This window comes from Hippopotamus amphibius, chromosome 17 (assembly GCF_030028045.1).
Source record: "Hippopotamus amphibius kiboko isolate mHipAmp2 chromosome 17, mHipAmp2.hap2, whole genome shotgun sequence".
Lineage (NCBI taxonomy): Eukaryota > Metazoa > Chordata > Mammalia > Artiodactyla > Hippopotamidae > Hippopotamus > Hippopotamus amphibius.
This window is the reverse complement of record NC_080202.1, coordinates 3,031,293-3,038,096: the sequence shown is the minus strand read 5'-3', so window position 1 is coordinate 3,038,096 and position 6,804 is coordinate 3,031,293.

Genomic DNA, 6,804 nt, shown 5'->3' with positions numbered 1-6,804 from the left:
GTTCAGAATAGAAAAAAACACATCTTTCAGAAATGCTGTTTTAAAGCTTGGTTAACTATTTGGGAAAATATTCTGTTCAACCCAGACCTCAAATTTAATTCATTGGGAATCAAAGAGCTGCAAAGAGAAACAAGGTATCATACTTCCTTTGCCTATCTGATCAGGATACAGGTAATGTGATTCTTCCTCTGTTGGTGGGATTAAAAATGGGCAAAGCTTTTCTGCTGTGCCCACTTCACCCTACACTTCAACGTTTCAAACCTGATAGTAATTCCACTGTGACAAACTCCTTTAGGAGGAGATAAGTGTGTTCAACCTGTAACATCGTTTAAAACCCAGAGAAAATAGATTTTCCTATTGAAATAAAAACTGACGAAAGGAGCCCAAGAAGATTGAGAAAACCAGAACAGACGCTGTAGCACAGGACAAATTGGACAGGCCCCCAGGAGTTACTGCTAAAAGAAAGGAACCATGATTGACAGCTCAGTTCAATACATCCTTAAGGCACAGATAATGCCTGTGAATATTTGAGCAATTCCAGACTAAAGAAGAGAGAGAAAGTCCCTCCATGAATTGTGTGGAAGTTACTGGACTCAAGTTTGTCCGCCCAGTGCACAGGGAGGCCAAACAAACGGAGACGCCTGAGTTTGGAGTGGAGAAAGGTTTGTTGCAGGACCACACAAGGAGAGCAGACTGCTCTTGCTCAAATACCCCAAGCTCCCCAAAGGGTTTCAGCAAAGCTTGGGGCACCCCAGGGTCTGGGACCAGCAGTGCGCCGTTCTCAGATTGGTTGGGGGTGATCCATCCTTAGGTACCAGGAGGTCTGGGGACTATGCACTCATGACCATCCAGTACTTTCTTCCATTCGGTGGTGCTTGTAGCAGCTGAAAAACTCAGGAACTGTGCATCAGATGCTATTATCTAGTAGTTCAGAGAGGAGTTAAAGCAGAGGATGTGAGGAGGGGTCTGTTCCTGGAAAGCCCCGAGGGTCCTGCCCGGTCACATGAAGATGGGCCAGAGGACAAGCCCCGCAGTGGCAGCCGACGCGGACCTCTCCACCCCAGGGCACAGGGCTTTGGGAACCCTTTGCTGCCTGAGGTCGGTGAGGCTTCCAGGGAACTTTCCGCTCTTGGAGCGAAGCAGAGGCCATAGTCCAAGAATGAAATGCACGTTATCTTGCCTTGTTATCCTGCCAAGTTATATATGCACAAATTTCTAAAGAATTGTTCAACAAATATTTTCAGAAGTCATCTCTAGTTTCTTGTGTTTTTGTTTTGCTAATTGTACTCTCTTCCTTATCATCTTCCATATTGTCTGAAGCTCTGAACAATAAACATATCCTTTTATAATCTTTTTTTTAAAAAATGCTCTTTTCATGTCAGAAAAATGTAGGAATTCATAGATAGGTCAATTGAGGGGACAGTTAAGATCTTTACGATGTTAATTCTTCTGGCATAGGGTGATGGGTAGGAATTAACTCCATCTATCTGAAGCTCTGCTTAGGGTGTTTCAGGTGTTTTGTAGTTTTCTCATAGGTATTTCACATATTTTGATGATTTTGTTAATTAGATCTTTTTTTTTCCATTTTAACTTTGAAGTAATTGTTGCAGGTATACAGGAAGTGATTGAATTCAATGTATTTCTTTGGACAGGCTGTCAGGAGGAAAGCTGACATCCTGGTTTTGTAATTAACATTGGTACAAATGCTTTTGGTGTCTTGCCCTGAAGAATGGTATTTGTGGATTATTTCAGAAACGTGTTCCTTTTATTGGTCAGAAAGTGTTCTGTAGCTGCCTTTTACAGAGGTTTTTTTCTTTTTTTCAGGAATCTTTCAAAAATATTTTAGTGTATGTAAAGATTTTCTCATGGTGGTTCCTCCCAAACTATTAACATGATCAGTATTATTCATCTATTTCTAAAACTGAATCACCCCTGGGTTTTTGGTGGGGAGAAAAACCCTACCCTTCAAGGAACAGTATTCTTTTATCATAGTGACTCTATTGCTAATATTTTTCTTAGGATTTTGCCTTCATATATATTTATAAATGACACTTGCGTGTAGCTCTCTGTTTTTATATGCTATATTTGTCAGGCTTTCTTAGCTACATTCTGCTAACTTCATAGAATGAACTGGAAAGTTTTCCACTATTTTCCATGCTTTTAAGTGCTTAAATTTAGTGTTTCTAAAAGAGCTGATAGGCTTTGTGTTGTCCAAACATTTTACAATGAACATTGTAGATTATTTTTATAATCTAATAGAATGAATGCTTTATTATACGAAATAAGTTGAAGAATGACTAGACAAGATGAAATTTAATGATAAATTAAATGAAAACTGGGTTGTAGAAACCACCCGTGTGGAATAATCCCAAATCACTATAAACACAGGCATTGAAATGAGCGGGAAGGAGATACCACGAGGTTAACAGAGGTTATTTCTGGAGAACAGAGTGACCGGTGATATTTATTTTCTCTTTTGGGTCATCTTGTACTTTGCCACTGTTTCCACCACTCACATGTAACATGTAACATGTTTGCAATTAGAAATAAATCAGTGAGTGATTTGTTGCAGAGGCTGATCCCCTGGAAGTAACAGTTGAGAACACAGTCGTTTTCGTTGTCTCAGAAACCATCATCTCCTGCAGGGCGACCAAGTTTTGTCCAGAAAGGCTCAACCGTGCCTTTTCTCTCCATCCCTTAATGGTGTCCAACAGGAAATTTAAAAAGGGTGAGGAGCAAGGGGTGAAGGTCTCATAAGCATTCTGAGCAGTCGTGGGAGGAAAAGGGTCAGCCCAGTTCTCCTGAGGGAGGTCACCAGCCAGGCAAGGGCTCCAGCATCTCTGATGAGCTCATTTTGCAGACATTTCTAAGTCAACAATTTAAAAGATGCAGCCTCACTATTGCACGATAGCCATACCGTGATGCGCACCGTGTGGTGATGGTCCCTAGATGCAGAAGTGAAATATCAGATTTTTCAAAGAGGCATTGAGAGCAGGCTTCCTCACCTCGGGATTTAATCTGGTCCAGCTACCCTCACACACATCACCTTCGTGTGCAGTCCAGCCAAGACGTCCCTCTGCCTTCCCTCCACACATAATCACGGAGCATTGCAGCCTCAACGAAGGATGCCTCCCATCGCTCCTATCCCAGCTGCCCTGCAGAGACAGCAGCCCTCGGCTCCTGAGATAACACAGAGGAGGGGATGCCCATCCATCTCTTTCAGGTTGTTTCTCCCTGATCTCCAAACATCATTAACCCGGTGAAAAATTCAATAAAACCAGCTGCGTGGCTTCACGATGACATGCAAGTAAACTCATTGTCCTGAGAGCAGAACCGCCCAGGAGTGTTTGTCCCCCTCGGCCCACCTCTGCTTTCGTGTAAATGGAACCATCTGGATCGCGTGATGCCTGGGCGCTGAGCTATCTTAATGCAGGAATATGCAGATAAGACACACCGGTCTTCCCACAGTGCCACGCCTGTGGCAGCCTTCTGTGCAAGGAACAAATGCTCCTTTCCCATCTTTCTTTCTTTCTTTCTTCCTTCCTTCCTTCCTTCCTTCCTTCCTCCTTCCTTCCTTCCTTCCTTCCTTCCTTCCTTCTTTCTTTCTTTCTTTCTTCTTTTTCTTTTATTTTTTTTTTTAATGGCAGCAGAGGTGGGTGTCTGGCAAACTCTTAAACTCAATTCAAGAGTCATTTCCTTCCCAAGCTTGCCCCTGATTCTATCCCAGGAGTCCTACCTTCTGTACCTGCCTCCTCTCCAGCAGTTCGTACCAACACCCAATCATCAGTTTGCCGCCCCAACCGACTGTGAGCTCTTGAAAGACTAATAATTACAACGAAGGGTAGCATTTATTACACTAATCACTGAGCTAAGCACCTAATATTTACCACCTTTACTACAACAGTTATATGTTATAACATTTACACCATGTATATCATCATACGTACCTTGGATGTACTATATCATTATACATACATCATACTTAAAATATGTATGTCATTTCTTGCAATAATCTACAGGGCAACTGTATCACTGTCCTCATTATACAGATGTATAAACTGAGGTTTAAAGAAATGAATTAAATTGCCCAAGGTCCCTTGCTATTGGCTGGCGAGCGATAGACGAGACAGCCGCAGTTCTGCCTATGACTGGGTGCTGACAGGAGCTGATACACAGACTTACTCACCTTTACAGCCCAGGACCTGCCTAAGACAGAGAAGACACCCAGGATGTAGTCATGACTGCATACCTGACACATTTAACAGCAGATGCAGACAAAGACCACCTGGAGGAGGGAGCAGAAAAGGTTCAGGACACTTCAGGGTCAGTGTTGCACCCAGGTTGACTTCTCTGACCACCCTCTCCTTCATGGCTTTCCCAGCAGCCCCTAGAGCACCTGCTGCACTTTGCAATCACACATTTACTTACCTGTGCGCTCATCTGTCCGGATCTCTGCCTCCCCCCTTGACTGTAAAGTCCTGCAGGAGATCTGCACCCCTGGTGCCTGGCATGTCCTCTCTCATTCCATAGAAAACAAGGGAATGGATGAAGGAAGGAAAGAAATGAATCCACTTCCTCCCAAACTCAGCTCCTCCTTACTTCTCTATGGTTTTTAAACTAGCGATGCCAGAAGCTTTCCCCATCACTCTGGCTGGACGGCATCCCCTCACCAAACACCATCAAACTTCTTCCTCTTACTGTGTTGTATCTCCCTCCTGCGGGGCAGTTGACACTGCTGTTGAGGAGTGAACTCTGCTTTTTTCAGGGAAGAGGTCCCCCAGGAAAGAGGGAGCCTCTTCAGGTTCTCTCCTCCCAGGGGCTTTGCCTCTGGAGGTCTGGCTTGATTCGATTTCAGGAAGATAAAGAAATGTGACCCGTATGTATCCTCCAGTATCCGAAAGCAATCATCGTTCACCATTTTCTTTCCTTTCCTTCCACCAGATCCCAGTTCAGACCCGGGCCTCGCGTTCAGACTGTGTAAAAAACCTCCTTACAGTACATCAGAGGAGTTCCCACGGAAAGAGAGTTGGAAATCGGATCGCTGCCACACCCGCTCTCCTGGCTTCGTCTGAGCCCCAGAGCCGTGAAGAGACTTGGGTGATGCCGGAGCCTCGCGCAGACGCTGGGTTCCCCGAGCCCCTCAGGGGTCTTTCATTCTCAAACTCACTCTCTCATCTCTTAAGACCACCTGACAGCCCGTCTCTTTTCGATGCTGGTAAGCAGAACTAGCCTCGTTCAAAACATAGGAAACTGCACATTTTTAAAGCATCAGATTGATGGAGAGCCACGCAGAGCGAAACGCTTACATTTCCTGTAAGCCCGTTTCCACTCGGTCCAGCCAGGCCGGGCCCGCGGGGCACAGTCGGTGGCCGCGCGCACCACCCAGTGGACACCGCCTGGTACTGCACCCGCGGGGGACAAGGACCCCGGCCCACATCTGGTTGCAATGTCCTTAAGGACATTTTCACCGATACTTCCACCCACGTTCTTCTCCGTGTGGGTGAGCTGAGCAGAGCAGCTAGACTTGAGTGGTGTTGCCACTGGGATATGAGGGGATTTCAGGGGGGAAATGGGGAAATCCTGCTAACATTCCTGACTGTTCATTTCCCTTTAAAAAGTGGAGCAGAGGAGGGTCTTTAGAAAAGGCAATTGAGAATGTGCTCATTATTAACTCATGGTGTTGAGAATCTGATGTGTCGTGAGGATGTCCTTACACCCACCTCGAAGACCCAGACTCCAAGACCTCCGTGCCTGGTTCACCACTTCTCCGAGCCAGATTTTTGAAATACAGCCAGCATTCCTGGTTCTCAGTTGCACAAACAGAGCAGAAAAGAGTTTAAGACGCCCCTCAGTGACTCATAGAATCGCAGAGGGGCACAGTGCTATACACAGGCCCACCCCATGGTCTACGGTGGCTGTAGCACCTTCTGGAAATTCAAGAAATTTATTTGTAGATGTTGTGAAAGTGCAGAAAATGGGGAATTCCCTGGTGGTCCAGGGGTTAGGACTCCATTTCCACTGCAGGAGACATGGGTTCGGTCCCTGATTGGGGAACTAAGATCCCACAAGCCAAGTGGGGTGGCCAAGAAAAAAAGAAACTTTAAAAAAAAGTGCAGAAAATGAAAATACACCTTAAATGACTATCCTTGTCCGTTTTCAAGTTGTAAGCTAATAATTCTGAAAAATGAACCGTAAGTCAGACACAGGCCATCTATGAGTAAATTTTAAAGTCTCCCCCCCCCCCCCAATCATACAAGTCAGCCTATATCTACCCATACACACAATTTTTCCTGTGTTAGTCAGAAACGGCCATCCGTCCACCTAAACGGCTGTGCTAATCCATCAGAGAGGACTCTTTCTTCTGAAAGTATTAAAAGTGGCTGAAAAAATAAGATCATTTGTTATTTCAAATAACAAGGAGTCCAGAGGCCGGACTTGATCAAAGTAGGTTCAACATTGTCCTCAAAGACCAGGGCTTGTTATTTTTCTACCCCAGCTTGACTCATGGCCATGAGACAGCTGCAGACATCGCTGGTAGACACAACATCCTGTGGCACGAGAGGGGCATTTTTGCCTGGTGTCTGGGCCCCACCAGCCAGAATCAGACACACCTCTGGTCTTAGCTGCAAGGGAGGAGGGGACAGTACTCAGCAGGCATCAGGCTCAGCTCTATTCTGGGAAGGCGTCCTGCCAGGAGGAATAGGGGGATGGGCTGTTAAAGGACCATTTGGTTCTAGTTTTTTTCTCTCTTCTTCCTTTATCCCCAAGCGCTCAGCATCGCACGATGAGCCCCTCCCTGGTACC